Below are 13,068 nucleotides of genomic sequence, written 5' to 3'. Positions count from 1 at the left end.
ACAAATGAAAGAGGAGCTTCAAAATAAGAGAGGAGTAACCTGTTGCAAAGATTAAAATTCACAACGATATCTGATAATTTATTCAAATTTCCAGAGGATATAACCTATAAAATGACATTAAAACTGGGAATTACAGAATCTATAATTAAAAATTTATTTTTTTTCTCACAACACAACTAGAACTATATAAAACATTAAGAATTTTTCTGACCAATGGGTTTCAAATCAAATAATCAAAGAAAATAAAATGTTTTTACTAATATATCATGTTTTTTAAAAATAAAAATGCCTATGTTTCTCGCAACACTGCTTGTAGATTTTAAATTTACCCCAGTATTTTATTTTATAAATCAATTATTAAACATTAGAACTACCTATTTGTAATAAATCAGCTAAAAAAATACACCACTTTGGGCGTTATGGTGAAGTAAAGTTTAGTTGCATTGAACAATTTAAAAAAAGTTAAAAACACCCCTTTTTAAATAAATGGTATCTCCCAAGGTATGAAATAAAAAAAAATTAAAAAATTTGAAACAGGTACACAATGCATTGTTATTATGCATACACTAATTATTTTTTATAATTACATGAACAAAACAAAAAATATCGTTCATCAAAGTAGTACCAATATCCATTTTAAAAAACCTTAAAAAAGGACAAAATTTGTCAAAAACACAAATTTGGCCGTTGCCATGGAAATATACGTGTGAAAAAAAAAACTTCATATTTGATTTCTCTCAACACATATATAGCCATGTGCAAAATTTGAAAGAAATCCATTTTTTTGAGTCTGCCACTCTTTTTGATATTTCTTTGATTCTTTCAGACAATGGCTCTTAATATTTTTCAATACAATACAGATATCTGCATTTTCATTCATAACATTAGATGAAGTGACCAGAAATAGAAATGTTAGGCCTATAACAATATATAATGGCCAACAACATAATTATTACAACATTGATATAGTCATGTATCACGCATGTATTCGGCAGAAACATGTTTACGAATACCGCATATATGGCACGCCTTAACTTTCTTAAGTCTTCGATATATTATATTATATCCGTTGCAATGAAACTCTTTACAATGGATATAATATAATTTATATCGAATACTTTAGGCGTGATATTATGCCTGGGTGATGTGTGGCATTTTTAACGACTGCGGAACAGCGGCACGCGTAATGTAACTTAATAGTTGTATTGTGAGATGTGTCAACTTGCGTCAATAGTGGACACTGACACAAAACAAAACAAAACAAGCGAAAACACTACTCTACGGCCAACCACATAAAATAATGCACTGTTCTCAAACGTTGTGCCCAATGGAATTTAAAACCGTGTATTTGCTAGTTATTAACAATTGTAATACAATTGCTTTAATACACAGAAGTGGATGTGTCACATCAAGACGGGTACAACAATTATATGGAGACGTGTAAAACATTGACACAGGATAGATGTAGAAATGTTTGCAAACATAGGCCTAGAAGTAAGTAAAGTTAATAAATAAAGTATTTCATGTATACGAGTCTTTTGGGCTATAATTGTCTGGAGCAATTTACATGATAAAATTGCTGTCAATGTTATTTTCGTATATCCAAAAGGGTATAATAGTTACAAGTAATATAATAGTTACAAATGACCAAATAAATTAATGAATGAATAGTGACTCTTCGTGTGATTAAATCAGAGGGCCCGACGGAAATGTTTGGGCTACCTTCTGGCAAAACTCACAGGATAAAGTTGCTGTCATTGATATTTTAACATTATATACATATATGGGAACGACGTCCAATAACTGTTATCCGTTCATTAATTTTATTCATTTCTGGTTTATTTGGTTAAAAACAGTATAAACTGAATAGTATAAAAATCACAATAGGTTAACACCATCACCGTAAGCCGTGTTCCTTCCGCATGATTATTTCCATTTTTTACCCATCCCATTTGAAATTAGGATTTCATGTAAATTTACAAGATACGACCCGGCAGCAATATTGATTATTGAATCTTGGCAATATAACTAAACAATCAGCCCATCTTTTGTGACTATATATAAATTATGGTTAATTCTGACATACGCGAGCACAATTGAAAAACTTCGGGACAAATCTCCGCCTTGGATACCTACCTGATCTATCTCAGATGTACCACGAAACGTAAATTTGATAGCATTAGTTTTCACTATTACGATATTGTTCTATATTTCTTAGGAAGGTATTATAAAGGCTTTTCAGTAGATTTTTAACTGTGCGCGGTAAAAGTAATTTCCGGGTTCACTGTGAGTCCACGGGTTCACCTTGCAACTTCCTGGTTTCAACTAAGTTGGCCGTTGGTGGCGATAGCCATTTTAGCTTTTTGTTTATTTTCGGACCGTGTGAAGGTGCAGTGACAAAATAAAAATTATACTGCAAATTAATCAAGATCAAATTATATATACGCCATAAAGCATCGGAAGAGAATTGTGGGGAATAGTATATAAAATTAGGGAGAACTGATGATAAGACCCTTTTTTGAAATCGAGTGAAACCCCGATATCCGAGTTATTGAGTAAGCTGGCAGGAATAACTGTGTTGTGGGCTATCTGTGTCCCGACGGCCTGCCCATGTTGCAAGCCGTCTAAAACGTCTTCCTTCTTCGGCCGAAACGGCCCACTCGGTCGCGGAAGTTAGTTTCAAAAGATGTTTAAACTAAATATTGTATTATTAATTATACCAATTAGGATGGTATTTATTTGAATAAATGCCGAACACCTTCCCAATAAAACATCACTTAGAAAAATAATCGTATTTGTATTATACTATTTGTAGTAGAATTCATCGGACTGTTAATGTTATCTACAATTTACCAAGCATTTGTTATTCTTTTTTACCACTTTTCATATCTATTAGAGTATTTTATTTGATTATAAATGTTACCTAAGACACTATGGAACAGAGTAGGTTTAGTTTTACGAATATCAAGCATTTAAATTCAATAATGGTAACTGACAGAAATCTTCGAAATCAAAACGTCCTTCTAAAACCTTTTACCCGAGTCATTATCAGAACCATCGTCTACACTTCCTAGAGGGGGAGCGAGCGAAGCGAGCTCACCCTCTAGTATGAATAAATCCTCTGGGCGCCATCTGTATGAGCTGTAGAGTAAACAAGATCTCCATGGATCCTTGATGAGACAACCACTTTAATATAAACTTTTCATGAATCAAAAAACCTAATAAATGTGTATAAATGTAAGAGTGCTTTATGTATTAACCATTCAATAATGTTCTTTTCAGATGTATCAACAAGATGCTGTTTATCAAATTGCATCAATACCGGCGGCAAGAAGTATAGCCAATGTCGAGATGAGTGCTCGATTATTGAAGGTAAATACATTTATTTTTACATAAAAGGTTTAAAATGTATATTGTTTTAATATAAATAATAATAATTTTGTAATGTTATAATATATTTTCCGAATTTGGAATGTCTTAGAGTCGTTAATCTATTTTGTTAAATGTTTGATTTTATTTATATTCTTTTAAAAAATGGCTCAAATTTACATCTATCAATTTTGGTGAATTTCATATCTTTTAACAGTAGAAAAAAAGAAAGTACTTTCACGACGCTCGTTCTGCTTCAATGCATTAATTCAATAATCGTGTATAAAATAAGAAATATATCTTACAAAAAAATGCCGCTCGACTTTTTGACGTAACAGTTTTAATTATTATTCTTTCTTCATTAAATGATGCTTTTTATCGATAGTCTATTTATTAATTTAAGAAATAATGATTTATTATCAATTATTTTTGTTTAACCATCAATAGTAAACATTTTGTGTAACGTAAAAATAGTCTTAAATGCTTATCAAGTATATCGGGTATTGTTGTAAAGATTTATGTAATCCGTTGAGGGCGCATATTATAATATGCTTCGAATATCGGACGTTGGTGTGCGCGCACCCGTTCGCAGTTAATGTCATATAAACATGCCTGAAGCGTTCCAATCACCATATTATTATGTAAATTATAGTGTTTTGGTGAGTTCTGAAATATTATTAACCTTATTACTTGTTTTTATATAAACCAGGAATCCTGGTAATAGGCTGTAATTGTTGATAAAAAGATTTTAAAAGTTATATTTTAGTCAGTTTAGGTGACGTCTTCTCTAGGCCGACGCAAGTTGTTTTCATTGTTTTGTACTCTGCGAGAGCCTCTCTCGCTCGGACAGTTTGGGTCACGTGACCCGTATGCTAATATTGCCGGTACTATTGTAACTTATCCGTTTCCATTTATTTTGTATTTGTAGTGATGAATGAACACACGCACACGCACACACCCACATTGACAAATAGCCACATTGACACCTTGTCAATTTGCAACCTCATCACCTATACTGTGGAGGATTACCTATTAAAAGTTACCTTGAGTTTTACACGCCGACTACTTTGTTTCATTCTGTCTGTCATTCTACCCACTTACTACCGAACCAGATAAAACAGTACATACATTTCTACATGGTCCCTCGAGCCGGATAAAAATGGCGGAGGAATTGAAACAACTGAAAATCAACAGACGTAATGCTAAAGGAAATTTAACCAGACAAGGCAACGCACTGAGGAGGATGCTTGCATTGGAGAACCCAGATTTGGAAGAGATTAAAAGGAAGGCAGATTTATTAGAGGACCTCTTCGCCGTAGTAGAACTAAAGCATAACGAATTAGTCGAACATGTGGAGGGCGAGGAAGACTACAACACAGAAGAGAAATGGATGCAGGATTGCCAGGACCAGTTCTTGATTGAAAAGGATCAGACAAGAAACAGTATTAGATCTTTAGAAAAGAAACTAAATGAGACTGTTGTTTTAGTAAATGACAGTAATGTAAATAATAGTAATGTTATTAATGATGAAATTTCAAGTAATCAAAATGATATCCATGATGATAATGTTAGTGATGTTAATTTAAGTGATCCCGCTATTGATGTTGATAATGTTAACGATAATAATGTCATTAACCCTAATTTATCCACAGCCAGCAGTAGTTCATTGGACACAAACGCCTTCAACTGGGAAGGCTTGTTGCGGGCAATTGCTCTACCCCGCAGCCAACCGAAAAAATTCAGAGGAGACCCGCTACGGTACCATGCATTCATTACAGCATACAAAAGCACCGTTTCTCAAGTCCCAGATGATGGTGTCAAGTTACAACATCTACTCTCATTATGTGAGGGTGCTGCATATTCTTCAATACAGTATTGTGTCCTTAAACCAGCCGAAGAAGGCTACATAGCAGCCATTAAAAAGCTAAAAGAGAAGTTTGGGGACCCCAACATAATAACCAAGGCCTGGACTGATAAAATACTGAAGCGAGAGATAGTTACCCTCGATACACTCGGAGATTTTGCAGATGACCTAGGAAACTGCTACGGAACCCTAGAAGCTTTGGGGAAACTCTCGGAACTGGATACCATGGAGGGATTATCCAAAGTTGTGCAGATTTTACCGACATTCCTCCGAAACAAGTGGAAAGACGTCAATTTCAAGTTGAAAGAGAACCATACCACCGCTACACTCAAGCATTTACTTGAATTTGTTCAGAAAGCTAGGGACAAAGAGGAAGATCCAGTATTTGGAAGGGTGCTAACCGCTAAGAAGCCAGAAAAGGATAAACCTAACCAAAGGGATCACCAAAGAAATCACCGACCACCAACAACTATGACCCTTACAGATACGAAAGACAGCAAGAAACTACCTCGGATGTTCTGTCCTTACTGTAACGGAAACGAGCATTTCCTTGGGGGCTGCAAAAGCTTTAGAGAACTAAGCAAATCCCAGATGAAGGATTGGATCACTAATAACAATCGCTGTAAACATTGCGCTAGAAAACATGTTACCACCGAATGTACTCTTCGGAAGGGTTGTAAGATGTGCTCTGAACTGCATCTTACAGTTTTGCACGACACCCTGTCACCGGCATCTCAACAGTCCACTCCTTCCAATCCAGCAGCGGCAACCAACCAACTCTACAGTCTGTGTCAACAGTACAAGCCCAGAGACGTATTCCTGAAAATCGTCCCGGTAACATTATACAGTCCTACCAGCCAAGTTGATACCTACGCTGTTTTAGATGATGGGTCGATGAGAACCATGCTGCTCACTGATGGAATGAATAAACTACACATACAGGGCCATGAAGACAGCATTGTTCTGAAAACTGTGGAACACGGAACAACCACTGTTCCTGGACGGAGTGTAAACGTACAAATATCGGCAAGAGGCGAGACTCACAACAGATATAACCTTGACGATGCGTTTTCTTCGGCCTTGTTAACACTGGGGACCTACTCGTACCCAACAAGAGAGATCAAAGAGAACTACAATTACCTGAAAGATGTCCCTTTACCAGAAATAACTGACGCACTTCCTTTAGTCATGATCGGAGCTGACAACGTACATTTGCTTACGCATAGAAGCCCGATGATACAGCTAGGCATTAACTCTCCAGCAGCAGTGCATACAGTGTTTGGATGGACATTGCATGGCCCAGTTCCTATGCCTTTGACCAAGCCACCGGTCACTGTAACAACCTTCACCCTATGCGAGTCATCACAACTGAAGTCTGATGTTAGAAGGCTTTGGCAGGTGGAAGAACTTCCTCCTAGTAAGGCAGCAACTCGTTCTCGAGTCGACCAAATGGCAGTGAACAATCTTGAACATTCCACACACCTGATTCAAGTAGATGGAGTGAACCGTTATGAGGTTCCCCTGTTGCGTGATAACAGCGGTACACGATTCCGAGCTGGTGTTGAGTCGGTGATTCCACACATGAGGAGAACGGAGAGGTGCTACAACCAGAAGCCTGAAAGACGTGAGAAACACAACCAATTAATCCAGAAGCTAGTCGACGATAAACTAGTGAAGATTATTACAGCCGAAGAAGCCGAGAAGTCTGAGGAATCTTGGTTCGTCTCTCACTATGTTATCGAACAGAAAGGTAAACATAGATTAGTGTTCAATTGCTCCCACGAATTCCAGGGTCTGAACTTGAATAAGCATCTGCTAGCCGGACCTAATTTGGGTTCATCTCTCATCGGAGTAATCCTGAGGTTTCGCCAACATGAAGTAGCGATATCTGGCGACATTAAAGCCATGTTCCACCAGGTACGACTAAAACCAGAAGACCAATCCCTGTTCCGCTTCATCTGGAGGGATTGTGATGAAACTAAACAACCTACCATCTACCAATGGTTATCTCTGTTATTTGGATCTACCTGTAGCCCGTGCTGCGCTACTTATCCACTCCAGAAACTAGCTGTAGAGCATGGTGAACAATATCCAGAAGTTAAAAGATCCGTCATGGAGGCCTTTTATGTAGACAACTGTTTGGATAGCACGAAATATACAGAAGAAGCTGAAATCCTTGTGCATGACATCAGGACTGTACTGAGCATGGCTGGCTTCAACGTCAGACAGTGGGCTAGCAATAAACCGGAGGTTTTGAAGGGATTGCCTGAAGAAGCACTCTCATCCTGCACTATATTAGAGTTCCAACAAGACACTAATGAAGCAGAACCTATGTTGGGTATGCGCTGGGATACTGGATCTGACTCACTTACATACCGCCAGAATCACGATCATCAAGATGTTGTAACAATGCGATATATTTACCGGACACTGGCAAGACAATACGACCCCATTGGCTTCTTGGTTCCATTCCTTATTAGGGGCAAGCTTATAGTCCAAGACTTGTGGAATATGGATAACATCGATTGGGACAGAGAAATAACTAACTCCGAGATTCGAGCCTCCTGGGTCCAATGGGAAGACGAACTTAAGTACATCGATCAGGTCAACATCTCGAGACGATATCTCACACTTAAGGATGCCACTCACCAGTTACATGTCTTCTGCGATTCTTCCGAAAGAGCTTATGGTGCAGTCAGCTACATCCGCGGAGAGCGAGATGGGAAAGTGGAAACCGCATTCGTTATAGCCAAATCCAAGGTCGCTCCTAAGAAACAGTTAAGCATGCCAAGATTGGAACTCTGCGCCGCACTGGTTGGTGCAAGACTGATGGACTTCATGGAGCAAACCTTGAAGATTCCTATTAGTACAAAGCACCTGTGGAGCGATTCCACAACGGTACTGACGTGGCTCACTTCAGAAACCTGTAGATTCAAGGTCTTCGTCGGAACTCGAGTAACAGAAATAAACCACTTAACCAAAGACATGACCTGGCACTATGTGCCCACAAAGCAGAATGTAGCAGATGATATCACAAGAGGTATGTCCTTAGAGGAAGTCGCAAGCGACCACAGGTGGAAATATGGACCGTCCTTTCTAGCTCAGGCTACAGACCACTGGCCAGTGATGCCCAAACTCCAAGATCAACCTGGTGACACAGAAGTCAAGAAAAGTGTTTTCTGTGGGCTAGTCAATGTTGATGCTACAGATGAGATCAGCCACCTAAAGGACTTTGATGCACTGTTGCTCCAGCTCGGCCGGAAGTTTGATGGGGCGGCCCCTCAACAAATTGAGAATGAAGCCTGGAGAATGGTACAACGATGCTGTTTCCCAGAAGACGTTACAGCACTGAAAACTGGAACCTCACTACCTACAGGTAGTAGACTGAAGCAATTAAGTCCAGAATGGGACAATGACGCTGGTCTTATAAGAGTAGGTGGACGATTGAGTGAAGCAAATGCTATACAAGAGCAATTGAAGCACCCAATCATTCTTGATTCAAAGCACTACATCACAAAACTCATAATCCGACATACCGACGCTAAGTTGCTACATCCTGGACCAGAACGTGTTCTAGCAGACCTGAGAAGGAGATACTGGATTCTCAGAGGCAGAGAAGCTGTTAAAGGACAACAACGACTTTGTCAAGAATGTCAGAGGTGGCGAGCAAATCCTACCATTCCTCGGATGAGAGACCTGCCGGCCGCAAGATTACAAATATTCAAACCTGTTTTCCACTGCACCGGGATCGACTGCTTCGGACCCATGTCTGTGAAAGTTGGACGGAGAACAGAAAAGAGATGGGGAATAGTCTACAAGTGTATGACAGTTGGCGCCATCCATTTAGAGCTTTTGGAGAGCATGAATACGGAAGCATTCCTGTTGTCGTTTCGCAGATTTGTTGCGCGAAAGGGCCAACCAGCTAAGATTTTCAGTGATTGTGGAACTAACTTCAAAGGGGGAGACAAAGAACTCAAGTCAGCCTTCGACCTGATGACAGCTGATCTTCGAGACAAACTACGACCGTTTCAAGTAGAATTCATCTACAATCCTCCTAACGCTCCTCACTTCGGAGGAATATGGGAGAGAGCGGTTAGGAGTGCGAAGACAGCTCTCAGAGTAGCAATAGGCAACCAGCTAGTTACAGAACCAGTTCTTATGACCCTGCTTATAGAAGTTGAAGGTATACTAAACTCAAAACCACTGGGTTACGTATCAAATGACTCTAAGGATGTCAACGCGGTTACACCCAACATCCTTCTGATGGGACGGCTAGATCCAGTTATGCCACAGGTGATATACACCGAACATGATCTTTTGACGAAGAAAAGATGGAGACATAGCCAGGTGCTGATTAACCATTTCTGGAGACACTTTATCAGGCACCACTTGCCGAACCTGCAGGTCAGGCAGAAGTGGTGGAGGGAGTCGGAGAACTTGCAGGAAGACACGGTCGTCCTTATCATGGACAACCTACTTCCCCGAGGCCAATGGATAATAGGACGTATAACCAAAGTTTTCCCCGGAGAGGATGGCAGAGTGCGCTCGGCCGAAGTACTCGTTAAGGGCAAGACATATGTACGCCCTGTTGTAAAACTGATCAAACTCCCAGAGCTTCAGTAACCGTTCAAGTTTTTTTTTTTTTTTTTTTATTAGATACCTTGTATTTACATGTCTTTATATGATAGTTTACTTTAAATTTAGTGCCTAAATTTAGGGGCGGCTGTTGTAAAGATTTATGTCATCCGTTGAGGGCGCATATTATAATATGCTTCGAATATCGGACGTTGGTGTGCGCGCACCCGTTCGCAGTTAATGTCATATAAACATGCCTGAAGCGTTCCAATCACCATATTATTATGTAAATTATAGTGTTTTGGTGAGTTCTGAAATATTATTAACCTTATTACTTGTTTTTATATAAACCAGGAATCCTGGTAATAGGCTGTAATTGTTGATAAAAAGATTTTAAAAGTTATATTTTAGTCAGTTTAGGTGACGTCTTCTCTAGGCCGACGCAAGTTGTTTTCATTGTTTTGTACTCTGCGAGAGCCTCTCTCGCTCGGACAGTTTGGGTCACGTGACCCGTATGCTAATATTGCCGGTACTATTGTAACTTATCCGTTTCCATTTATTTTGTATTTGTAGTGATGAATGAACACACGCACACGCACACACCCACATTGCCAAATAGCCACATTGACACCTTGTCAATTTGCAACCTCATCACCTATACTGTGGAGGATTACCTATTAAAAGTTACCTTGAGTTTTACACGCCGACTACTTTGTTTCATTCTGTCTGTCATTCTACCCACTTACTACCGAACCAGATAAAACAGTACATACATTTCTACAGGTATTAAATAATGTTTTTAGGATGTGTATTGATTGGATTCAGTTTTTCTCAAACATTTCAAAAATGTAAAAAATATATAGCGGTTCTAAAAAAGATATATACAAAATTATATGACTTCAGAGACTTTTGAAAATAATTATTCAATTAAAAATATTTTCAATTAAAATTATTCTAATGATCGTCGCTAGCTATGTAAATAAACAAAATAGAGGGCTGTATTTCCGATTTTTATTTAAAAAACCCCGATTTTGCTATGTTGCTGTGAATGAGGGTCTCTCTATTCTAGACCTATTGATTGATAACAAACCTCGGGGTGTCTCCGGAGTTCACAGCGGAGTTTTGGTGTGAAAGGGGTATTATACTTGGCCTACGTTGACAGCCAAAACAAAGTCATTGTTTATTGATACCGACTCTGCGCACATCTCCTAGACTCTCTGTGCGCATGCTCAGTTCGAGTTTACAAATTCCCATTTAGACTCTCTTCCTTGACGTAATTTGAGGTGGGCGTATGCCCGGTCCGAATTTACAAATACCCATTTTTCAGCCCTAGTAACCTATAAGATAAAGTTTGCGGTACACCACGTGTATAGTGAGTTGAGTTTCTTGACGTTTCGATCAATGCTTTGATCGTCCTCATGAGTGGGAATGCAGAAAGTCCATGAAACTTGGAATATAAGTGAATAGGGTGGGACTGGCCTGAAAGCCAGAAACAATAGCAAGTTCACAAAGTGGGAGGGATTAAACCTAGCTATAGAAGAGCATTGTTTCTCATGAACAATAGTGAATGGAAACTAGATTGAAGAGCATTGTTTCTGATAGGTGTGAAAAGCAAAGTGAGACAAGCTAAAAACAATAGCATCGTCTCGAAGCTGGATGTAGACTGGCCAAACAAAGACCATGTGTCTAGAGAGGATTGTGAAATGTAAACTGGCCAGAAACTATGACATGGTTTACTGTCGATGAAGATTCTTGTTGAATAAAGATAACCAAATGTCACTGATAACAAATCCAATATTTTGATGAACAGTGTTGTGTTTGTAGATTTCAATAGCTTCCCTGGTTCGTCTGGAATGCCAAGAAAGAACGGTATCAATTAGTTCTGCATCTTTCTTTAACTCGGTGTTGTTTTTGTGAGAATGCATAACTATTGATGATTTGTCTTGCTCTCCTCTTCTGGCATGGCCTTGATGTTTTTTGAGCCTGGTTTGAAGGTCGCGTCCAGTTTCCCCAATGTATACCTTTCCACATTCACATGGGATACAGTATACAACAGGTTGCCTGTGTTTAGATGGGTTGTCCTTGTGTGTTTGAAGACACTGACAACTTGTTGACTGCACTAAAAATACTTTTATGTCGGCGTTTTGTAGTACTCACTGGAACCTTCAAACAATAATATGTTTCTTAATTCTTCCGTTCTCTTGAATATAACTGCTAACAGAGCGGCGTGAAAGAATTTTACAATATCATTGACATAGATAAGACAGACCATTGCGGTAATTTACAAGTTTGGCCGTTCATTATTCTAATTCTATTTACACTAACACCTATTATACAAATATTTGTTTAATAAAACTAGTGTTAACCCTCTTATATTATATGCACTTAACTTATTCAATAATATTCCATGATTGACAGTGTCGAACGCTTTTTTGGTTGAATTTTTAACAGTTTATATTCTACGAAGGTAATTCATTTATTCAAAGTAGAAAATGGCCTATTCAAAGTTTGATTTTGTTAATCTTACTTTTCATGTGTTTGGGGGACAATACATCTTCAAAACATTTAACTGATGATTGTTAATCGCAGATAGCTGCTCTCCTTTTCTAAGCGAAACTTTGAAACGAACAAGTGACAATATAAATTTGTTATCAACAATAACTTAATTATCAGCAAAGAAAGTATATGTTTTGGTTTTGGAAAAACACACAGTGATGCAAACATTTTAATTTTAATTACAAAGTGGTACATATTTTAGTTGCAAAATAAAAAAAAACAATTACTTAATTATAATCATTTATTTCACATTTACCAAAAATACAAGGCAACCATATTATTAACAAAATGATTATTATAAAGTGTATTTTTGCGATACATTATTTTTTTTTCTTTAATTTCATTACTCTCTTATTTTTGAGAGAGTATTATATCGTTTTAATAGTTACGTTGCCTTTATATATTAATTTTCTATTATGTATGTGTTGAAATGAAATAAAAAAAAAAATAAATAAAAAAAATATATATAAATTTGTTAATACTATTGTACTACTTTCAAACATTCAGGGCATGGAAACTCTTTAGCTTCAATACCGGTATCCTTGTTTTTTGCGCAATATTGGGGCAATATTATACAAATAATTAATGTTTATGAGTTGAATGGTGAGAATATTTCATTGAAAAATTGACTAGGGCCTACTCTCATTTAACAGTTATAGACAAGTTGATTTCCGAACGCTATCAATCAATAATGTCGTGTGGCA

General features: G+C 37.9%; 1 long non-coding RNA gene across 1 annotated transcript in view; it reads left to right on the top strand.

The window, feature by feature from the left end:
- The first annotated feature begins 1,401 nt into the window (after positions 1 to 1,401).
- The window catches only part of LOC140039952 (uncharacterized), a 12,052-nt gene continuing 385 nt past the window's right edge, over positions 1,402 to 13,068 (top strand). Inside the window, exons 1-2 of the long non-coding RNA XR_011842676.1 lie at positions 1,402 to 1,494; positions 3,283 to 3,372. This is a non-coding gene — a long non-coding RNA (uncharacterized lncRNA). The remainder of the gene's footprint in view (positions 1,495 to 3,282; positions 3,373 to 13,068) is intronic.

The sequence above is a fragment of the Antedon mediterranea genome, chromosome 2, assembly GCF_964355755.1.
Source record: "Antedon mediterranea chromosome 2, ecAntMedi1.1, whole genome shotgun sequence".
NCBI classification, from domain to species: Eukaryota; Metazoa; Echinodermata; class Crinoidea; order Comatulida; family Antedonidae; genus Antedon; species Antedon mediterranea.
Note: the sequence above shows the minus strand (reverse complement) of the source record. Positions and strands in the feature narration are given on the sequence as shown.